We start from the raw sequence: 25699 nt of genomic DNA on the forward strand, positions 1-25699 counted from the left end.
ACCTTCATGGATACAAATTGATAGATAAGTTAGTAAATCAAGTTTCTAGCACAAATAAGGAATTTTTAAAAATTAAAGTATTCATCAAGAAATTTCTAGCAAGAACTTAGTGATAAATCCCAAGGACCAAAGATACAAATATTAACATTCCATCCAGACTTTTGCAAGAGGAGGCTTTAGAAGTAGTGAATGTATTAGTTGTCATCTTCTGAACTTCTGTATATATTCTGGAACTGGTATTGCTATTTTAAGAGTATCAAATGTGACACTACTATTTAAGAGCCCGAGAAAAAAACCCAGGAAACTGCCCTGTTCGTTCAATATCGGAGATAAGGAAAACATTGAAGTCTTTAATGAAGGACATAGTAATAGAATACCAGGAGAAGAATAATATAATTGAGCAGAGCCAACATGGATTTATGAAAGGAAAATCAAGTTTCACTGATATACTGGAATTTTTAGAAGGTGTGACAAGTAGAATAGATTGAGGGACCGATTGAATGTGGCAATGGTCAGAAGGCCTTCAATGAGGCCTTTAAGGTTAGAGAGCATGGAATTGGAAAGTTATATAATAAGAATTAATTATTGGGAAGAAAGCAAAATGGTGGGGATAAATTGATTGTTCTTGGATTGGCAGATTAACAGTTTGGGTGTTGCAGGAGTTGTTGCTTGGGCCCAGCTTTTCACAATCTATATCAATGGTTTGGCTGAGGGAGTGAAGTATCTTGTTTCCTAGTTTGGTGATCAAACCAACCTAGGTAGGGTTTTCAGTACAGGGGAGTATGTAAAGAATCTTCAATGGGATATAGACATGCTAAGTGAGTGTGCAAGAATATGGAAAACAGCATGGAAAAATCTGAAGTCAACCACCAGTGCACAGAACAGAAAAGCAGAGCATTTGTTAAATATGACAAATGAATTGTGCTGATGTTCAAATGCATGTTTGTAAACATTTTATGATGGAAGGCAGGATACAAGTTCTGTGAATAATTAAATGAGTGAGCTATGTTATTATACGAGGATTTTAATACAGAGGAAGGAAGTTTAGTAAAAGGAATATTAAGCACATCTTTGGTCCCCTTCCCTAAGAAAAGATGCACTTGCCATAAAAGGGAGTGCAGAAGAGATTTAGCAGAATGGTTCCAGGAAAGTTGCATTTGCTAAATGAAGAGAGATTAAGTAGACATTGTGGGACTAAAGATAGTTTATTAAAGTGGGCAATGAGTTTCCACAATTAGCCTCTTTTATCTATAAATGATTTGGACTCTAGAAGCAGAAAAAAATCCAAGGTTTATGGATAGCAAAATTGAAAAAGGTTAATTAACCTGAGGACAGTAACACAAAATCTTAATAAGCTTATAAATGGCAAATTAATTTCACTTTAGAAAAGTTGAAATTTTTGACAGAAGGGAAAGGAGGCAGTACTGTATACTCTTCAGAAAATGAGAATAAGGAAGCTGGTATAGTACAGAGGTGGAGGGCTATAGATACACCAGTCATTATAAGCTGCAGCACAGGCCAATTCAGATACAATACCATGGTGTTCATTCATTGAGGGACGCAATTGAAATATATATTCAACCGGTAGACAGTATTGGTTAGACTGCACTTTATATACACTGTGGTATTCTAGTCTAGATTTGGAGCGAACAATATTTATCACATGATACCAATACTGAGAAGCTGTGCTCATCAAGGAAAATAGAACATATTTCTTCTGTGTGGAAAAGAGAAGACTGAGTAATAACTTGATGGAGATGTATCAGGCTGCAATAGATACTGATTTAAGATATAGACAGTCATTGGATCTGCAGAAGGGCCACAGGTATATGGCAACCAGCTGCCATTTTGAAGTTGAAGTGCAATGGAATCCTGGTTCTAATCACAAATAGAAGATAACCAGTCCTAAATCTTTTAGAGATTATAGACGAAGCCAATAGTGGTTATAGTGGGGAACTTGTCACCAAAAGGAGTGATTTAGAGGAATAGCATAGAGGGTTTTAGGAAAAAGCTGGATAACATTGTGAAGTAGGTTGTTACACAAGGTTATGCTGATAGGTTTGAATTAATTTGGAAGGCTGGCAAGGAGATTACCACAGGGCAGTTAGACTGACTGGTCTGTTTCACTGTTCAATGACTCTCTCAGACAAAGTATTCAGTTCAGTGAATCATGTGCAATATCGGTGGGTTCATATAAGTTTTGTATGTCTTAGCCAAGTTACTAAAGGAAGTACAAAACTGATCCCACAGACAGTACATGCCTTTAACAGTAATGTTGCTGTCTCCTTTACATAGAAACTTAGAATTTGCCTCACCTTACTACTGTCAGTACACAAGAGAACTTAAGTAACAATAAAGTAATAGAAACAGAAAACCTACAGCACAATGCAGGCCCTTTTGGCCCACAAAGTTTTGCTGAACATGTCCCTACCTTAGAAATTACTAGGCTTACCCATAGCCCTCTAAAAAACTTACCCCTGACATCTCCTCTGTACCTATTCCCCAGCACCTTAAACCTGTGCCCTCCTATGGCAACCATTTCAGCCCTGGGAAAAAGCCTCTTACTATCCACATGATCAATGCCTCTCATTATCTTGTACACCTCTATCAGATCACCTCTCATCCTTTTCTCCAAGGAGAAAAGGCCAAGTTCACTCAACTTGTTTTCATAAGGCGTGTTCCCCAATCCAGGCAACATCTTTGTAAATCTCCTCTGCACCCTTTCTATGGTTTCCATATCTTTCCATATGGCAACCAGAACTGAGCACAGTACTCTAAGTGGGGTCTGACCAGGATCCTATATAGATGCAACATTACCTCTCAGCTCCTAAATTCAATTCAATTCCACGATTGATGAAGGCCAATACACCATATGCCTTCTTAATCACAGAGTCAACCTACGCAGCTGCTCTGAGCGTACTATGGACTTGGACTCCAAGATCCCTCTGATCCTCCACACTGTCAGGAGTCTTACCATTAATACTACATTCTGCCAGCATATTTGACCTACCAAAATGAACCACTTCACACTTATCTGGTTGAACTCCATCTGCCACTTCTCAGCCCAGTTTTGCATTCTATCAATGTCCCGCTGTAACCTCTGACAGCCCTCCACACTATCCACAACACCCCCAACCTTTGTGTCATCAGCAAACTTACTAACCCATCCCTCCACTTCCTCATCCAGGTCATTTCTAAAAATCACAAAAGGGTAAGGGTCCCAGAACAGATCCCTGAGGCACTCCACTGATGACCAACCTCCATGCAGAATATGACCCATCTACAACCACTCTTCGCCTTCTGTGGGTAAGCCAGTTCTGGATCCACAAAGCAATGTCCCCTTGGATCCCATGCCTCCTTACTGGCTCAATAAGCCTGGCATGGGGTTGCTTATCAAATGCCTTGCTGAAATCTATATACACTACATTTACTGCTCTTCCTTCATCAATCTGTTTGATTCACATCCTCAAAATATTCAATCAGGCTCGTAAGGCACAACCTGCCTTTGACAAAGCCATGCTGACTATTCCTAATCATATTATACCTCTCCAAATGTTCATAAATCCTCCCTCTCAGGATCTTCTCCATCAACTTACCAACCATAGAAGTAAGACTCACTGGTCTATAATTTCCTGGGCTATCTCTACTCCCTTTCTTGACTAAAGGAACAACATCCGCAACCCTCCAATCCTCCGGAAACTCTCCCATCCTCATTGATGATGCAAAGATCATCACCAGAGGCTCAGCAATCTCCTCCCTCGCCTCCCACAGTAGCCTGGGGTACATCTCATCCAGTCCTGATGACTTAACTAACTTATCTAACTTGATGCTTTTCAAAAAGCTCCAGCTTCTTTCATAATATCTACATGCTCAAGCTTTTCAGTCTGCTGCAAGTCACCACTACAATCACCAAGATCCTTTTCCATAGTGAATACTGAAGTAAAGTATTCATTAAGTACCTCTGCTATTTCCTCTGGTTCCATACACACTTTCCCACTGTCACACTTGATAGGTCCTATTCTTTCACGTCTTATCCTCTTGCTCTTCACATACTTGTAGAATGCCTTGTGGTTTTCCTTAATCCTGCTCACCAAGGCATTCTCATGGTCCCTCTGGCTCTCCTAATTTCCTTTTTAAGCTCCTTCCTGTTGGCCTTATAATCTTCTAGATCTCTAACATTACCTGGCTCTCTGAACCTTTTGTAAGCTTCTCCTTTCTCCTTGACTAGATTTACTACATCCTTTGTACACCACAGTTCCTGTACCTTACCATAACTTCCCTGTCTCATTGGAACGTACCTATGTAGAACTCCACACAAATATCCCCTGAACATTTGCCACATTTCTTCTGTATGTTTCCCTGAGAACATCTGTTCCCAATTTAAGCTTCCAATTTCCTGCCTGATAGCCTCATAATTCCCCTTACACCAGCTAAACACTTTTCTAACTTGTCTGTTCCTATCTCTCTCCAATGCTATTGTAAAGGAGATAGAATTATAATCACTATCTCCAAAATGCTTTCCCTCTGAGTGATCTGACACCGGACCAGGTTCATTTCCCAATACCAAATCAAGTACAGCCTCTCTTCTAGTACAGGCTTATCTACATATTGTGTCAAGAAACCTTCCTGAACACACCTAACAAACTCCATCCCATCTAAACCCCTTGCTCTAGAGAGATGCCAATTGATATTTGGGAAATAAAAATTTCCCACCATCACAATTTTGTTATTATTACACCTTTCCAGGATCTGTTCCCCTATCTGCTCCTTGATATCCCTGTTACTATTGGGCGGCCTATAAAAAACACCCAGTAAAGTTATTGACCCCTTCCTGTTCCTAACCTCCACCCACAGAGACTCCATAGACAATCCCTCCATGGCGTCCACCTTTTCTGCAGCTGTGACAGTATCTCTGATCAACAGTGCCACACCCCCACCTCTTTTGCCTCCCTCCCTGTCCTTTCTGAAACATCTAAAACACGGCACTTGAATTAACCATTCCTGTCCCTGAGCCATCCAAGTGTCTGTAATGGCCACCACATCATAGCTCCAAGTACTGATCTATGCTCTAAGCTCATCCGCTTTGTTCACAATACTCCTTGCGTTAAAATGGACACATCTCAAACCTTCAGTCTGAGTGCGTCCCTTCTCTATCACCTGCCTATCCTCCCTCTCGCACTGTCTCCAAGCTTTCTCTATTTGTGAGCCAACCCCCTCTTCCCCAGTCTCTTCAGTTTGGTTCACACCCCCCAACAATTCTAGTTTAAACTCTCCCCAGTAGCCTTAACAAACCTCCCCGCCAGGATATTGGTCCCCCTGGGATTCAAGTGCAACCCGTCCTTTTTGTACTGGTCACACCTGCCCCAAAAGAGGTCCCAATGATCCAGAAATCTGAATCCCTGCCCCCTGCTCCAATCCCTCAGCCACACATTTATCCTCCACCTCATTTTATTCCTGTACTCACTGTCACATGGCACAGGCAGTAATCCCGAGATTACTATATTTGCGGTCCTGCTTCTCAACTTCCTTCCTGACTCCCTGTAGTCTGTTTTCAGGACCTCTTCCCTTTTCCCACCTATGTCACTTGTACCTCCGGCTGCTCTCCCTCCCACTGCAGGATATCATGGACGTGATCTGAAACATCCTGGACCCTGGCACCTGGGAGGCAAATTACCATCCGAGTTTCTTTCCTGCGTCCATAGAATCGTCTGTCTGACCCCCTAACTATAGAGTCCCCTATCACTACTGCCTTCCTCTGCCTTTCCCTACCTTTCTTTTTTTTGTAATTTATTTTTTATTGAAGTTCATCATCAAACAAATATTTCCATAAGATGTATTTCAGACATTGTACATAAATATCATATAATCATATATGTCACAAATCTCCACAAAGTATTTATCTGAGGTATACACTTATAGAAAAGAGTGGAAAGAAAAAAACAAGCAAAAGGAAAAAAGTAGGGAGTACAAGTAGGGAGTGATTTTTTTGACAACAGATTCATTGATTTGTGAGAATAAAATCAGGCCTATGAGGCATTATGTAGTTAAACCATTTTTCCCAGTATGAATCAAATTGTTCCAGCTTATGATTAACAGATGCTGTTATCTTCTTCATTTTGTAAATGTCCATTGTAATTTCCATCCATGTATTTAAAGTTGGGCTCTCCTGTGATAACCATTTCCTAGTAAGAGTCTTTTTACCAGCCACCAACAGTATATTCATTAAATATTCATCTCTTTTAAACCATTCTTGAGGTATATATCCAAAATATATGGTTTTACTCTCTAAGGGTATTTCACATTTAAAGATGTCTTATAGGGCATTGTGTATCTCCCTCTAATAGTTTTTGATAACAGGGTAGTCCTGAAAAATATGATAATGATTTGCATTTTAATTTCCACAATTTCTCCAGAAAACACGGAGGTTACTATCATAATGGGATTTCTGAGAGGATGTAATAAAATATCTTATCAAGTTTTTCCATCCAAACTCCCTCCATTTCTGTGAACTGGTACACTTCCATTGATACCTCCATATTATTGTCCATTCTTCCTCAGATATAATTATCCCTCCTTCCTTCTCCCATTTTGTTTTAATGTATGAAGTCGAATTTGTTTTAAGATTTGACAACCCCTTATACATACTTGAAATGATTCTACTACCATTATCTGAATTATATGCTTTTCTAAAGAGCTCTATCAAGCATGTACTTGCCTTGGTTACATTTTTAAGCGTCTTATTATCATATTGTCGCATCTGTAAATACTGATAAAAATCTTGTTTTTCTAATAAGTGTTTCTCTTTAAGCATTTCAAAACTGAACAGTGTTCCTTCTTTCATTATGTTGCAAAGAACTGTTACTCCTTTAGCTGTCCAGTCCTTAAATCTAGCATCCAATTTATTTGGTGTAAAATCTGAGTCATATGCACACCATTTAAGAATTGCAATATCTCTCTCTAGATTATATTCTTTTATAGTGGTTTTCCATATTTTAAGAGTCAATTTCACCCATGGGTTATCAATAGTATTTATGTACCTTTGCAGGTTGTTATCAGTCAAAATTGCTTCTATGGGGATGGGAAGTACCCACTCCTCAATGTTTTTCCATTGAATGTCATATGATGGGTTACAACAACATATCACAGCTCTCAACTGTGCTGCAAAATAATAATCTCTAAGAGAAGGCAAGCCCCATCCCCCCTTTTCCTTTGCTAATTGCAAAGTTTTGAGACAAACTCTAGGCCTTTTACCCTGCCAAATATACCTTGATAGTATCTTGTTCCATTCATTGAATTGATTTTGATTAATCTACATTGGTAGGGTCTGAAAGAGATATAACAGTCTGGGCAGTATATTCATTTTAATAGACTCAATCCTTGAACTGAGACTAAAAAAAGGAATCAGGATCCATCTTGCCACATCTTCCTTAATTTTTTTTTATAAAGGCTGATAATTACATTCTGATAATTTTGCCAAATCTTTGGGCATAATGATGCCCAAATATTTGAAAGATTCTGTGTGCCATGCCCAGGGGTATCGACTTTCAATTTCTCTTGGTGGGTTACAGTAATATGAAAGTAATTGGGTTTCATCTATGTTGATCTTGTATCCTGATAATTGACCATATTGTTCAAAGGATTGCATCAATTTAGGTAAAAGGTATGTTGGTTGCCCTAGATAGATCAAAATGTCATCCGCATAACAAGCCAATTTATGTTCTGTCCCTTTAATAGTAATTCCCCTGATATCTTCATTTTGTCTGATGTATTGAGCTAATGGTTCCAGATATAATGCGGAGTAGTGGTGACCATGCACAACCCTGTCTCGTGCCCCTTTCTAGGGTAACTTTCCCTACCTTTCTGAGCCACAGTGCCAGACTCTGTGCCAGAGGCACAGCCACTGTTGCTTCCCCCAGGTAGGCTATCCCCCACTCCCAACAGTACTCAAACAGGAGTACTTATTGTCAAGGGGAACAACCACAGGGGTACTCTCTAGTACTTGACTCTTCCCCTTCCCTCTCCTGACCGTGACCCACTTGTCTGTCTCCCGTGGCCCCGGTGTGACCACCTGCCTATAACTCCTTTCTATCACCTCCTTGCTCTCCCTGACCAGACAAAGGTCATCGAGCTGCATTTCCTGTTCCCTAATGTAGTCCCTCAGGAGCTGCAGCTCGACATACCGGGTGCAGATATGGCCGTCCAGGAGGCTGGGAGACTCCAGGACCTCCCACATCTGACACCGAGCACAGAACACCGGCCTCACACACATACTACCTCCTTTCCGCAATTATCAGAGGTAGACCTACCTCGCCTTGTTACCGCCTAAGCCCAAGAGCCAAAGCCCTATCACTCTGTCACTTCTCACTCTGCTGCCCGCTGGATATGGTGGTCTTCTTTGTAAACCTTTCCTGCTCTACTGGCTGACATCACGCGCCTGCGCAGTCTTGCCTCTTTTTAACCTCGAGTAGTAAAATGCCTTCACTCCAGAAATCCTTAGTCATTCACTCGCGGTTTTCTTGCTCCTTGAATTGCTTTATTCAAACAGTGCAGATCATATAATCTAATTGGACATAAAAGAAAATATAATTAACTGCTATACAACTGTAAATGCACTTTCCCCCTCTAGTTACAGTCATTAACTTATCAGTTATAATCCTGGTTGAGAATCATTATCTAGCAACAGTTCCTCACAGATAAAAATAATCAAAGCTCTCACCAACAAAAGCATTGATCAGATCTCCTAACAAAATGTTTTATGTATTTGTTACCTTTATCACCCTAACATATGTATTGAAGGCATGAATCTTCAGCCACAGTCTCATCATCTGACAACTATTTCAATTTATGTTCTTTTTGACTTGAGTGAAATGCCTATGGCTAATGTATGAGACTCCATAATATGACTGGAATTAAGATCATGATAAACACGTCCAGTTGCATTGGCCAAGACACATTGTTCACATGCCTAACTAAATTTCCAGAGCTTTCCACTGTGGCAACTGGTGGCTGGATATTGTAATGGAAACAAAGTAGACAACCAGTGCCTTCTCCCAGAGCGGTAGTGGCGTTAACAGAGGGCATCCCTTTAAGTTAAGTGGAGGAAACTTTAGGGGTTTTTACACCTGGAACATACTGCCAGGGGTGGTGGTAATAACTGATTTAACTATTTCAAAGAACAAAAGAATAGGTACATAGATATAAATAAAGATGGAGGGTTATGGGGTGTGTAGGAGAGAAGGGATAGATTAATCCCTCCAGGTTGGCACAACATCATGCATCTATGAGCTACATAAATGAAGTTGTGGAGTCATAGAGTTGCAGATCTGTACAGCACAAAAATAGGCCCTTCTCATCCATACTAACCAAAGTGCCTACCTCAGTCAGTCCCATTTTCTTGTTTAGATAATATCCCCCTAAAGCTTTCTTATACCTGTACATGCAGCTGTCCAAATGCCTTTTAAGTATTGTAATTGTACCTGCCTCTAGCACTTTTTCTTCCAGCTTGTTACAGATACCCACCTCTCTCTGTGTGAAAATATTGCCCTTTAGGTTCCCTTTACACCTTTCCCCTCTCACCTACAAATTATGCTCTCTAGTTTTAGACTCCCCTACTCATGAAAAGACTGTGGCGTTCCAGCTATCTGTGTTCCTCATGATTTAGTAAACATCAAAGGACAACCTTCAGCCTCCTACATTCAAGGAAACTAGTCCCAGTCTATCCAGTCTGTCCTTACAACTCAATCCTCCATACCTAGCAAGTCCATGAAGACATGAACACTGTCCCATTAATCCTCCTTTTGCATGATTTATTTATTTTTTGTTATTTATAGGATTTTTATATATCTGAACTGTACCGTTGCTACAAAAAAAAATCAAGATTCATCTCATTTAAGTCAGTGACAGTAAATCTGATTCCATTTCTGATTCTGTCATTCTTGTAAATACCTTTTGTTTGCCAGACTCACCAGCTTGATCACATTCTGTCCATAGCTAGACAGTCAGGACTATACATAATACCTCAAGTTGATTTCGAACAATGTTACACCTGCAACAATTAGTAATGTTACAGATGCAACACTACATCCCAAATCTTGTACTCAGCACTCAACTGATGAAGGCAGTATGCCTTCATTGGCACCCTGCCTAGTTGTGTTGCATGTATTTGTTCTCCAAAAATTCCTGGGACTACTGCCATTCACTGTGAATGTCCTGTCCAAGTTTAACTTCCCAAAATGCATTACTTTACACTTGTCTGAGCTAAATTCCATTAAACTCCAACTGTCCATGCTTTCCCACTCTCCCAATTGATTGTGTATGTCTACAAGACCTGACTGCCAAGTATCCCAGAATCAGAATCAGGTTTACTATCACTGACATAGATAAAGTAAAATTTGTTGTTTTGCGGTAACAGTGCAGTGCAAAGATATACAATTTACTGTAAATTACTAAATTAATAAATAGTCAGAGAAAAGAAAAAAACAAGTTAGTGATTATGGGTTCAAGCAGCATTCAGAAAGCTGATGGTGGCTGAGAAGAAGCTGTTTCTAAAATATTGAGTGTGGGTCTTCAGACTCCTGGACCTTCTTCCCAATGGTAGTAACCAAAACAATTTGGTTGCTCATGTTATCTTGATTCCAGAACAATGTCCACAATCACATGCATCCAGAAATGGGCTCTAGTAACTTCAGAAAACCAATGACAGCCATGACCAGTTCAAAGCAATGCAGACTTTAGAACATCCTGTGAAAAGTATTTTGGTGGATTAATAATCATTCACATGAAAAAGACATTTGCCAGCTTTTTGATGGTAAGTTCCTTTCACTTTCCTTTGTTGTCACAGTATAGCCTAGGATTGTAGATTGGAATGTGTGAAATGAGTTAATAAATAAATATGACATCACACTTCCGATACAGAAAAACTTCCTCTCCTTGGTAATATTCATACATTAATAAGATGCATTTCATCTGATAGAGCCAGTATTTGTATTTGCTCCCAAGTATAGAACTTGATTTGATGCCATTTTCACAAACAAGCCCAAATTAATGTCACTTAACATCTTTGCAAGGTAAATGGGATGTTTTTTTTAAGAATGATTCTGCAGAAATTCAGACTAGATAGAATCATAGAATCACAGAAATCTACGATCTCAACCAAACGACTTAACTTTTAGCAATGTAACATTCCCTTAAAACACACAAAGCAAGTTCTAGAGTGAAGCAAACCTCCGAGCTCTTCACTCAGAATCGATAGTTACAACATACAAGCAATGGGAAGGATAACCACAAGCCAGTCTAGTTATTTCCAGATTATCTATATGTTTGAAAGACACATCCAATTGTGCTTCTATTGCTTGAGGCAAGGTAGACAATTTAATTAATTAATTTATTGATTGATTGATTGATTTTGAGTTTGAGACAGGCCCTTCCAGCACTTTGAACTACACCACCCAGCAACCCCAAATTTAACCCTAGCCTCACCACAGGGCAATTTACAATCAGCTACTTTGGGTTGTCGGAGGAAACTGGACGAGCCAGAGAAACCCACACATTTCACAGGGAGAACTTATAGACTCCTTACAGATGACATCAGAACTGAACTCCAAACTGCAACATCACAAGCTGTAACGGTGCACGCTAACCACTGTGTTACACAGTGCAATTGCTTGAAGCTATTACCATAGAATAGAAAAAAATAAAAAGTAATGTCTATTTTCTGGGCACTTTTGGAAGGGAGTCAAAGGAGGGGATTACAATTGTAAATTTACATGCTTTTTACACTAACTATCCAATAAAATTAGATTTGGTGAAATCCAACATTTATTTTTAAAAATACTTGTTAACATCTGTACTTCTATGTTTGTTAATTTTTTGGCAAAACAGTAAAACTGTAAAATATAACGTAGCATATTATTCACTGAGAAATAATTTCAAGCATAAAATTGTTTTTTCTCTCTCTCATCATTTACTAAATTATCAAAAGGCAAAAATGGGCATGAATTTTCAATCCAAGAAAAGAGATTTCTTGAGCTGGAACTATCAAAGTGGGATCAATTTATCTGCCACTCACACACCACAGATTATATCAGTTTTCCAGGTGAATGATCCACCTTTGCACAAATGCTGATGGATGCAATATTTCACTGCCATTGCTGTGTCATATTACAATGTATAAAATAGCTCAAAATGACAGTGTGGAATTTAAATGAGGAGAGATGAGGCAGGATGCAGTATAACTGTAAGGGCCCATTTCTACTTTTGTCATTATTGATGCGTTTTTCAAGGTGGCAGGGTCTGGTTACATCAAAAATGGTCTTGTTTGCTTCAACATCAGAAGTATGATACGTTTATGGAGTCAATGTGACCTCATCAAAGCTGTCATAAATTGGCTCCTCTGCCTCTCTGGGCAATTCCTTGCTTTAAAAGCTCCCAACATGGAGGCAGATGACATCTGAATGTTTGTAGAAGATGCAGGATTGATGGCATATGCACATCCAGCCCATTGTACATTGTGCTCATTTGAAGATGTCCGCAAAGGTCCTGCACGAAAGAGACACAAGTCCTCACTCTAAGCTGTTTCATTTTCAAACAGGCAAGAACTGGCCATCAACCATAGGAGAATATGTTGGCAGGGAATCTATAGGCCACTGGTATGTCAGTCAATAAATTGAAGGCAGGGCAGAATTTGCAACCAGATATAGTATAAACAATATACTTTACAGCAAATATTTATTTGTTTGTACATGTTCAGATAAGGTGCTACAACAAACAGTCTACAGAATCTGTTTATAGAAAGTCCACTAGCTACTGCATACAGAACTCCTGACTGACAGTGCAAGAGCTATCTTTGTAAAAGGAAAATGAATTCTCCTTAAAAATGTGATTAGTTAAACAGAGTATCTAAAATTCAATTGCAGTCACTTACAACAATAAGCTGTAGGTGTGAATGACTGGGGAACAGTGCAAACACTACCCTGGCAGGGAAATGCTCTCTTACTGGACACATGTGTGACCTTGTGCGTATTGCTTTGTTATTGGCTTATTGTTCATTATTGTTACATGTACTGAACTGTTTTGTGTGCCACCCATTTTATTGCAAAAGTTCGCTGAGGTAATTCGAGGTAAAAACAATAACACAATGCAGAATAAAATGTTACTGTTTCAGTGCAGGTAGACAATAGGTGCAAGGCCAAATCAAGGTACGATTGAAAGGTCAAAATTCCATCTTATCATACTAGGGGACCATTCAATAATCTTGTAACAGTGGTGTTGAAGCTGTCCTTGAGCCTGGTGGTATGTGCATTTGGGCTTTTGCATCTTCTACCTGATGGGAAGGATGGGAAAAAGAGAGGATGTTCAGAGTGGGTGAGATCTTTGATTATGTTGACTGTCTTCCCAAGGCAGCAAGAGATGTAGATAGAGTCCATGGAAGAGAGACTAGTTTTCATGATGTGCTGACCTGTGTCCACAACTCACTTCAGTTTCTTGTGGTCATGGCTGGAGCCGTTGCCATTATCAGCTGTGATGCATTCAGATAGGATGCTTTCAATGGTGCATGGTTAAGAACTGAAGAGGTTCAAAGGGGACATGCCAAATTTCTTCAGCCTTCTGAGGAAGTAGAAGCACTGTGAGCTTTCTTGACTACTGACTAGACATGTTTGGAATAGAGCAGGCTCTTGGTGATGTCCACTCCAAGGAACTTGAAGCTCAAATCACTCTGAGCCTCAGCACAGCTAACAGGACCATGTGCGCCCCCTCCCCACTTCCTGAATTCAATGACCAGCTGCTTTCTTTTCCTTACATTCAGGGAATGGTTGTGTTCAAGGCAACAACATTCCTTGAGCCCTCCTATTCATCTCTATTTGCGATATGGCCCACTATGGGAGTATCATCTGCAAACTTGGAGACAGAGGTGGAGCTGAATCCAACTATACAGTCAGAAGTGTACAGGGAGCAGGGAGCAGGGAGCTCAATGGGACACCAGTGTTGAGAATAATCATGGCAGACGTGTTGCTGCTAATTCTTGCTGATTGTGGTATATTGATCAGAAAGTTAATTTTCCTAGTTAGAAGCATAGAAACATAGAAAACATACAACACAATACAGGCCCTTCGGCCCACAAAGCTGTGCCGAACATGTCCCTACCTTAGAACTACCTAGGCTTAACCCATAGCCCTCTATTTTTCTAAGCTCCACGTAGCCATCCAGGAGTCTCCTAAAAGACCCTATCGTTTCCGCCTCCATCACCACTGCCGGCAGCCCATTCCACACACTCACCACTCTCTGCGTAAAAAACTTACCCCTGACATCTCCTCTGTACCTACGCCCCAGCACCTTAAAACTATGCCCTCTCATGCTAGCCATTAAAGCCCCGGAAAAATGCCTCTGACTAGCCACATGATCAATGCCTCTCATTATCTTGTACACCTCTATCAGGTCACCTCCAGTCCTCCATCACTCCAAGAAGAAAAGGCCGAGTTCACTCAACCTATCCTCATAAGGCATGCTCCCCAATCCAGGCAACATCCTTTTAAATCTCCTCTGCACCCTTTCTATGGTTTCCACATCCTTCCTGTAGTGAGGCGACCAGAACTGAGCACAGTACTCCAAGTGGGGTCTGACCAGGGTCCCATATAGCCACAACATTACCTCTCAGCTCTTAAGCTCAAAGTTGCAAGGGGAGACATTGACTCCCATGACTAGCAGTTTGGAGATGAGTTTGATTGGAATTATAGTATAGAAGGCACAGCTGTAGATAATAATCAAAAATCTAACAAAGGTGTCTTTGCTGTCCAGTGGGGAGTATAGGGCTAGGGAAGTAGTGTCTGCTGTGGACCTGTTTCAGCAGCAGACAAGTTGCAGTGGATTGAGGTTGTGTGGGAGGCTGGTGTTAATGCAAACTATGACCAGCCTCCCAAAGAACCTCATGATGGTAGATGTCAGAGCTACCGGTGGTAGCCATTAAGGCATGTTAGATACTGGAATGATAATGGTCTTCATAAAGCAGGCAGAACCCTCATATTGTAACAGGAAAATTAAGAATGCCTGCAAACATCTCCAGCAGCTGATCTGCGCAGAAGTTAAGCATGCAGCCAGAGACACTGTCTGAGCCAGATTCTTTGCTGGGTTTACTCTCCGGCCGACTAGTTTTACGTCTGCAGTGGTGACTGTCGGTTCAGGTACACTGGAAGCTGTGGGGGTGGGTGGTAACATTTCAATTGCCTTCTGTTCAGAGCATGTATAGAATGCATTAAGCTCGCAGTGAAGGGATGCATTGTCGTCGGTGATGCTGAGGTTGAAGTGTTTATTTATCTCAGCAATTTGATAATTATAGGCACATTGTAAGGTATATGTACACTTGGGAAATGAGTTAAGTGTGATCCTGAGGATTTTCTCAGAAGGTTTGACAAGGATTACCTGTTCAGAAAGTGGGTATGAAATCAGTTCTGGATTCAGAGGTTGGCAAAATCCCCATGCCTACTCAATGTCATCCATCTTGTATTGCAAGACAATATTCTCACACATCTGCTGCTTTAGGCGTCATTCCATTCCCTTCACACAGTGGGAGGCTCAATTAAACCAGAGAAGAGGATCCTACATTAATGACGCCTTAGTGGTTTGATCCCATCTTATTGATGAGGAGGGTTAATTCACAAAAAGATGCCTACCAGTCATTCACTTTTGTTCTTGTTTGCTATCATTTCTTGCACACCTTGTCACACATAAAAGACTATAAGCATTTATAAACAAATTTGTAAAAGATTGAGCATCCTGTTTAAAAATAAAATTTATCCTTTAAAATTGTTTTCATAATCAAATAACATAGGATGACAGTGGAGCACAGAGTAACAAAAGATTCTAGTTTGCTGCTGCTCTGTGAATTATTTTTATATTTATGTAAAGAAATCAAATAATGGTCTAAATCTCTACTTTTTTGTACCTTTAGAGTCTTTTTGATAAATTGAATTTTCATCTGCTTCAGAAAATGAATTGACTTCAATGTATTTGAGAGAATTCAAGAGAGTGGCCCATGGTTGCATATTGGTTGTGACTGGTTTAGCAATTTGGAAGCACAGAAAAATGATCTGAGCACTGAAGATCAAGCCCCAGTTGGAGAATTTAAAGTCAGTTAATAAAATGATTTGTAATGTTATTATAAAGAGATATCATTGACGGACTATCACCAGGTGACAGTGCTTTAAAAGCCCAACAATTTCATTAACACCCTCAGGGAAGGATGTCTTCTTACCTGGACTTGCTGAAATGCGCTCCAAAAATACAGTGATGTAATTGACTCCAATATGACTTGCCCAATTCCATTAAACAGCTACATGTAAACACAGTAAGAATAAAAAAGCCCAGACCACCCATTTAGTATTAACTATGCACCAGATTTGGCCAAGGCAGAAGAAAAATGTCCTATTGAATTAGCTTTGTAGCACATCTGATGTCTAAATTGGGAGAGCCATCAAATTGGGAAAGCTGTCCCATAGCATGGTCAGGAAATTGCCTAATATAGCCTTACAGCAAAGCCAATACAAACATCCCAGCTGTAATGCTAAGTACTAGAAATAGCCATAGCTCTGGCTGAACTGTTCAGTAGAGCAGAATACTGGCATCTACTTGACAATGTGTGTCCTGTCCACAACAATCAGGAGAAGTCCACTTTGCATAATTGCCCTTCCAGCAGTGGGTTAGCAATTGTAAACGATATTCATTAGCAAGGCTAACAAGTGGCACTCACGCATTTCTAACTTAAATCACCAATGCTCAGTTCGTGTTTCACCAGAATCAATATGGTTTCAGGTGACATTAAGTCTTGATCCAAATGTGAAGAAAGGCGATGAATTCCATCAAAGTGAAAGTGAGTGCCCTTGACACTGAGGATGTAATGATCAAGATTAGCATCAAGGAACTTGAGTAAAATTGGAAACAATGGGCAATTAGGAGAAAGCATCCCAGTTGCCAGGGTAATTCCTTGCACTAAAGAAGACACCTAAGGCTGTTAGAGGTCAATACTTCCAGCACAAGGCATCACTACAAGAACTCCTCAGGGCCATGTCTTCAGTCCAAACAATGATCTTCTTTTCATCATGGGGGAATTTACTAATGAATGCACAATGTTCCATTTTGTTCCCTTTAATGGTACTCCTTTCAACAGAATGAAGTTAAAATCTTCATACTTCCAATTATTCCATATCTCAGTCACTCTTTGACATTTCCTCCCAACACTACATCCATTTACAACCAGCCCCAAACCTCTGCATTCCAGTTCCCTGACTTTGTTCTTCCTCTACATTCTCCTCAGCACCCTCTTCAAGTGGCAAAGTCTTCAAATCCAACATTTCTCAAAGTTCAAAGTAAGTTTATTATCATTTTATATTACCTTGAGATTCATTTTCTTGCAGGCAGTTACAGAAACGAATGAAGTACAATAGAATTTTCTGAAAAATATGCATAGACAAAGACTAACAAAGAAGACAAACTGTGCAATTAAAAATAATCCTGAGAACAGGAGTTGTAGAGTCTTTGAAGTCAAGTCTGTAAGCTTCACTGGAACACCCTCCTTGTGCCGTTCTAACTCCTCAGACTTAAAAAACGCATGACTATATCCAACAGTTCTGTCACCGCTCTTTCCAAGTCTTTCACTATGACTTACTGTCTATGTAATTTTAAGGTACGCCCTTTATAACACATTTTGTTTGTTTAAACATAATGTAATTGATAGTTGCTGTTTAACTTGAAGCACAGCCGGGGTGTATTTGGTTTGTCTGTGGTTAAGATCTGTTGATCAAAGTTGGAGGAAGTAAAGTCAAATATTGTTGGCTGCTTCTCTGGAAAGAAAGGTAAATGTGAGGAAGAAACAGGACAAGGTTCAGCCAAGTCATCTAATATTGGTGAAGAATATATTTTTAAAACCACATGCAACAGGACAGTAAACACCAAAGCAGAGGGCACATTCCTTCTGAGGTGAAATACTAAAACAGCAGCAGAAGCATGCCAAGAATCCAGCATTAGACTCCGCAGCAGGAATATCTACGTGAGTAGCCGGTATGCCTGAAGAGGAGAGCTAACTAGAATCATGGAGTCACAGAGTCAGAGGAAAGCAGCATCCATCATTAAGGACTCCCACCATCTAAGCCATGCTGTCTCCTCACTGCTGCCATCAGGGAAGAGGTACAAGAGCCTTAGGTTCCACATTACCAGATTCAGGAACAGTTATTACCCCTCAATCATCAGGCTCCTGAACCAGAATGGATAACTTCAAGCACCCCAACATTGAGCTGATTCCACAACCTAAGGGCTCATGTTCTCAATGTTATTTATTACTTATTTAATTTTATAATTATTTTGTTTTTCTCTTCATATTTGCACAATTTGTTGTCTTTTGAACATTGGTTGTCTGTCTGTCTTTGTGTGTAGTTTTTCATTGATCCTATTGTGTTTCTTTGTATTTAGTGTGAATGCCCACAAGAAAATGAATCTCAGGGTAGTATATGGTGACATACGTGTACATTAAAAATAAATTTACAGCCCCACCCCCCAGCCTCTTATATTCCTGGGAACATATCCCAGCCTATCCAGCTTCTCCTTATAATTCAAGCCCTTCAGTCCAATAACATCCTCATAAATGATTTGTGCACCCTCTCTATTAATGAAGTGCTTTGAATAGCAAATTGACCAAAACTGCACACTGAACTCCAAAAGCTAATTAACATAGAACATAGAACAAGGAACAGTGCAGCACAGGAACAGCCCATTGACCCCACAATGTTGTGCTGAAACAGCTAAAATGCGAATCAAAAAGATCCAAACACTAATCCCTCCTGTTACACCATGTCCATATCCCTCCATCTTCCTTATAACCATGTGTCTATCCAAACATCTCTTAAAAGTCTCTAATGCATTTGCCTCTACCACCTTAGTAGGCAGTGCATTCCAGGCATCCACGACTCTCTGAATAAAAAACTTACCCTTCACACCCCCCTTGAACCTACCCCCTCTCACCTTCAATGCATGCCCTCTGCTATTAGACATTTCAACTCTGGGAAACAGATACTCTCTCTCCACTCAATCTATGCCTCTCATAATCTTGTAAACCTTTATCAGATCTCCTCTCAGCCTCCGAAACTCCTGAGAAAACAAGCCTCTCATGATAGCACATACCCTCTAAACCAGACAGCATCCTGATAAACCTTTTCTGCACCCTCCCCAAAGCCTCAATATCCTTCCAATAGTGGCATGGCCAATACTCCAGATGAGGCCTAACCAGAGTTTTATAAAGTTGTAACATAATCTCCTGCCTTTTGAACTCAATTCCTTGACTAATAAAAACAAGCATTCCATAAGCCTTCTTAACCACCTTATCAACCTGTGTAACTACTTCAAGGAACAATGAACTTGGATCCCAAGATCTCTCTGCTCAGCAACACTGATAAGGAAGGATCTTGCCCTTAATGGAGTGCTCTCTCCTTGCATTTGCCCTAGCGAGGTGCAACACCTCACACTTACCTGGGTGAAACTCCAACTGTCATTTCTCTGCCCATATCAGCAATTGATCTATATCATGCTGAATTCTTTGCCAGTTTTCTACACCATCCACAACAGTGAATAGAAAAAAATTGCATTTTGAGAAAGCTTCATCATCTGACGGTCCAACTGGATATCACTGGAAGTATACAGGAGGCAGGATAGATTAAGAGCTCTTGGGAAGTAAGCCAATTGAAAACGAGGATGCAAACTTAGCCCATGAACTCGCCCTTCTGCCCATTATGTCCAACCTGACTGTCAAGCACTCATTTGTAGTTATCCAACACTAATCCCATTATAACAGTTTGCTCTCCATATCATACTGTCATGACTGGCATATCATGTAGACAGCTAGGACACAATATCCATGGGCAACCCTGACTAACGGAGACCCTCAATTCCATTTATTCTTCCTCAGTGTTCCACCACCCATTAGCACATCAGGTACAATTTACTCTCACCATCTAACCTACCAGCCTGCACATTTTTGGAATGTAGGAGCAAGAGTGTGCAAACTCCACAAAAACAGCACAGAAAATCAGGACTAAACCTGAGTCAATGGGCTTAGGAGAAACTATAGCAAAAGCATTAAACATTTCTGCAGATTAGTGTTTGTTCAATGTTGACTATGGGCCAGGAAAAGGAGTACATACCTCATTCCTTTAAATAAACTACTCCGTGAAATAAACCGATGTCCAGAGATCACCACAACCCGCATTCACTAGTCGACCATAATTACCAGACTGCTGGTGAATATCCAGCAATCACCAACCCTCTGTCATTGCTGGGTCCACCCACTGTGGACCCTGACCCACAATCCCTTGCTAGACACCATCTCTATCCTGCATTTGAACAGACTCTCCCAACTCTCTTCTGTCTTCATTCACTACCATAATCCTCAATCTTCCTTGGTATTTCTCACTAATCCTCTTTTTTCTGCTCTGGTTGCTTCTCAGTCTCTCTCTTTATACATTTCCACTTGCCATTGGTTTCTTGTGAGAAACTATTCCTAAAAAGTTGATAGTTGTTTCAATCCACCTTGAAGGTAATAGCTAGAACATAGAACATAGAACATATAACCATATAACAATTACAGCACGGAAACAGGCCACCTCAGCCCTTCTAGTCCATGCCGAACGCTTACTCTCACCTAATCCCACCAACCTGCCCTCAGCCCATAACCTTCCATTCCTTTCCTATCCATATACCTATCCAATTTTACTTTAAATGACAATATTGAACCTGCCTTACCACTTCTACTGGAAGCTCATTCCACACAACTACCACTCTCTGAGTAAAGAAGTTCCCCCTCATGATACCCCTAAACTTTTGTGCCCTAACTCTCAACTCATGTCCTCTTGTTTGAATCTCCCCTACTCTCAATGGAAAAGGCCTATCCACGTCAACTCTATCTATCCCCCTCATAATTTTAAATACCTCTGTCAAGTCCCCCCTCAACCTTCTACGCTCCAAAGAATAAAGACCTAACTTGCTCAACCTTGCTCTGTAACTTAGGTGCTGAAACCCAGGTAACATCCTAGTAAATCTCCTCTGTACTCTCTCTATTTTGTTGACATCTTTCCCATAATTCGGTGACCAGAACTGTACACAATACTCCAAATATGGCCTCACCAATGCCTTGTACAATTTCAACATTACATCCTAACTCCTATACTCAATGCTCTGATTTATAAAGGCCAGCATACCAAAAGCTTTCTTCACCACCCTATCCACATGAGATTCCACCTTCAGGGAACTAACAACCATTATTCCTAGATCATTCTGTTCTACTGCATTCCTCAATGCCCTACCATTTACCATGTATGTCCTATTTTGATTAGTCCTACCAAAATGTAGCCACTCACTTATCAGAATTAAACTCCATCTGCCATCTTTCAGCCCACTCTTCTAACTGGCCTAATTCTCTCTGCAAGCTTTGAAAACCTACTTCATTATCCACAATGCCACCTATCTTAGTATCATCTGCATACTCACTAATCCAATTTACCACCCCATCATCCAGATCATTAATGTATATGACAAACAACATTGGACCCAGTACAGGTCCCTGAGGAACACCACTAATCACCTTGTACCTACTTCCAAGCACCTTAAAACTATGCCCCTTCATGTTAGCCACTTGAGCCCTGGGAAAAAGCTTCTGGTCATCCACATGATCAATGCCTCTCGTCACCTTATACACCTCTATCAGGTCACGTCTCATCCTCCATCGCTCCAAGGAGAAAAGGCCAAGTTCACTCAATCTATTTTCATAAGGCATGCTGTCAAATCCAGGCAACATCCCTGTAAATCTCCTCTGTACCTTCTCTATAGTATCCACATCCTTCCTGTAGTGAGGTGACCAGAAATGAACACAATTCTCCATATGGGGTCTAACCAAGTTCTTATATAGCTTTAACATTATCTCATGGCTCTTGAACTCATTTCCACAGTTGATGAAGCCCATCACACTATACGCCTTCTTAACAACACTGTCAACCTGCACAGCAGCTTAGAGTGTCCTATGGACATGGACCCCAAGATCTCACTGATCCTCCACACTGCCAAGAGTCTTACCATTAATATTATATTCTATTCTCATATTTGACCTACCAAAATGAACCACTTCACGTTTATCTGAGTTGAACTCCATCTGCCACTTCTCAGCCCAGTACTGCATCCTATTGATGATCCGCTGTAACCTCTGACAACTCTCCAGACTTGCCACAACACCTCCAACTCTTGTGTCATCAGCAAACCTACTAACACACCCTTCTATTTCCTCATCTTGGTCATTTATAAAAATCACAGAAAGGAGGGGTCCCAGAACAGATCCCTGAGGCACACCACTGGTGACCAACCTCCATGCAGAATATGAACCATCTACAGCCACCCTTTACCTTCTGTGGGCAAGCCAATTCTGGATCCACAAAGTAAGGTCTCCTTGGATCCCATGCCTCCTTACTTGCTGAATGAATCTTTCATATAAGGCATTTGATAAGGTCCCCCATGCAAGTAATTGTTAAAGCAGGACAAAAACATCAACTGCCAATATCAGAGATGTTTACAAAAACTATTTAAATTACCTCTGAAGAAATATTGCCCACAATGTTGATAGCTTCATGTTGGGTAATTCAGTTCAAAACTGAGTAGAAATTTAATTTCAGTGACAAAGTACCATCTTGGCTTTTAGATATTTCTGAAGGCATTGTATTATAATGTTTTCAATAAATAACAGAAATAAAATAATTTCCAAACTTTTTTTGATTTGCCTTGCAGCAGCACTGTGAGAAGTATCTATGTAAAACAGGCACTTATATCTCTCAGTTCCTTACCCTTTGAAGTTTTTTGTTTTAATATATTTATAGTCCTTTGAACTTCAATTTAATTTGTTTCATAAAAGCATAAAAATGTTTGATTAATAACTGAGTCTATGGGAGCCAGATATTTTCAGAGCTTTAATCAGTGCAAATTGAAACTTGTAGATGTATTTCAAGTATTGTCTCACTGGTCTTTCTTTCCCTTAATCTATTCTTTTTGAGTTTGCCTCACCTCACCACTGTCAGTACACAAGAGAATTTAAGTAACAATAATACAATGGCCAGGATTTTCCTGAGAACAGTTGACAGTTCTAGATGTAGCTGCTGTAACTTCCTAACCTAACTGTCAGGAAGTTAGGGGCTCTCATTGTGAATGTGGAAGTTGTGAATTTCCTTAGAGGTCTCGTGAATTTCGTAATTTTGCATTCAAGTTATAGTGCAAAGTCTTCCCGACTGAACATGCACCAGGTTAGACCCACTTAGGTGTAGCAACTCTGTGCATTTTAATGGAGAGAAGTGGTGGCGAGGAATGAGTGAAGTCACAGGTTAATGTAATTGCTGCATTGAACAGGTTAACCTCAATGCAATTTATTTTTTTTTAATTTAGTGATACAACGCAGAGTTGGCCCTTCCAGCCCCAGCGACCAGCATCAACCCCGATTTAATCACGGGACAATTTACAGTGACCAATTAACCTAGCCAGTACATCTCAGGACTGTGGGAGGAAACCGGAGGTCCCGGGAAAACCCATGCATTCCACAGGGAGGACGTGCAGAAAAACACGTCCAGAATGGCAGTGGAATTGAACTCTGAACTCTGGAACATTCCAAGCTGCAATAACGTGATAAAAGCAACAGTTTCTTAGAAATTAAATTTACTTTGGGTGATTTTAAAATTATTTTAACAAATCATCTTGACTATATTTGAATAGGATGCTCTTTTAAATTCATATTATCCTGGCAAAACTGTGGGTGAAGCCAACATGGCCTGTGCGGAAGGAGGAGCAGGAACATTTTTCCCAATTCATTAGGCAAACCACCCTGTGAAATGAACCCAACCCACACCCGGAGGTCATCACACACCACTATTTCCAGTGCCCTGAGATCACTCGCTCCTCACTATAACCACAACTGGTGTATCGTAGACTATCCAGCTGTCAATAGCTTTTTGATTAAACCCTTCATTTAGCCAGCCATTATAAACCTCTAATGACCCTACAACCACCTGCTAGACCCCTATTTTAATCTTGGGTTTGATTGACCCTTTTCCTCAAATCTGCTACCATCTACTCCCAAGCTTACAATTCCTGTCCTGTCTCTCCCTAATTCCAAACAATTGATCCTCTGATCTCACAAACTCTGACCTTAATTTTTCCTAAAGGCCAAACTCTTCCTAATAGACATATTTATGCCCCAGCATTCTCTGATACCCACACCAAATTTGCATCATCCTGTATTTGTTCTGTCACTGATACAGCTGTATTGCCACCATTGTTGATTTAGCTCATCTATACTAACTACCTTACTTTGCCCTGGGCACCGTCACTGTGTTGATCTCTCTGTCTCTCTGAGACACATCTCTGATCACAATGTCCCCCTGATTCACAATGCCCAACCTTTCTAGGGTGACTCTTGGTCCAGATAAAGTATGCAGGGAGGTCACTTCTCTGATCTTTGGAGAAACTCTAACTTGGAAAACTTCCTCCAACAAACAAGAGGGCAATTGGTTCCAGGGCAATTTCAGTGATGTTTGTGTTGTGCTCCTGGGAGTCCAATTCATCTTTCTTGCCAGCAGGAATATGTGTGCTTTGGGCTTTTACCATTCACAAGGTAGGGCACGCTCAGTTAATACTGGAGCACCTTTAAGGCAGAAGAATTTTTGCTTTGGCACCACAGATCACTAAAAGCATCGAGGTTCAATGCCACTATGATAAAAATACTGGCACTTGTAGACAGACTACATCATCACCTGTGAAAGCTGACTTGATAGCATTGTCCTTGTGGATTTAATGCTCTCTGTTAACCTCACACAGCAGAACAACATCAGCAACAGATAGAATGGTGCACCAGCACTACTGTATCTGACATTCCTGGCCTAGGGTCTGCTGCTTTCTTGAATTGTTCAATGTGGGTAAAGTCCTCTGGGAGTGATGATGTGGCTGATGCTAGGGGGCTTTGGCCTGACTTCAGGGTTCTTCACAAGCATTACTTCAGTTCTGGGAGCATAATTCTGTTTTCGAATAAGGGATGACTGGGATTAGAAAATTCAGAGTAGAACAGCTGTCAGAAAGGAAGGAAGGGGTCATAAGCTATCATTTGGGAGGTAGATCTACCAAAGATTTACATAAAACATTAAGGACACAAGAGAGTGCAGATGCTGAAAACCAGATCATCTGCTTGTTGCTTTAGGGAGATTAATTGGCTTACTTTCCATAGCCTCAGTAATGCAGCAAGGGGTCAGTACTAGACAAAGGTGACCACACTGAAGATTGTGGTCTGCCACAACCTCAACACTGACCTCATTGCTATGAAGCCAATGCTTCAATGCTTTTGTGGATCTTCTGAGCCAGTGCTGAGGTGGTTTTGGAAAGATTGCAGTGTGTCAACCACTGTTGTAGTAGAGATGCCATTGATGCTACCCATCTGAGAAGGATTGATTATGTCCACCATCTTTTGCATCCCTTAATATTTGTTGATGACTGAGAATAGACTAATTGAGTGGTCATTTGCCAGATTGGATTTGTCCAGATTTTAGTAAATGGGACATAACCGGGCAATTTTTCAGAATTGCCAAATAGACTCAATCATGTACTCTACTAGAACAGCTTGGTTAAAGAGGCAGATTGTTGTAGT

Source organism: Hemitrygon akajei, chromosome 3 (genome assembly GCF_048418815.1).
Source record: "Hemitrygon akajei chromosome 3, sHemAka1.3, whole genome shotgun sequence".
Classification (NCBI taxonomy): Eukaryota; Metazoa; Chordata; class Chondrichthyes; order Myliobatiformes; family Dasyatidae; genus Hemitrygon; species Hemitrygon akajei.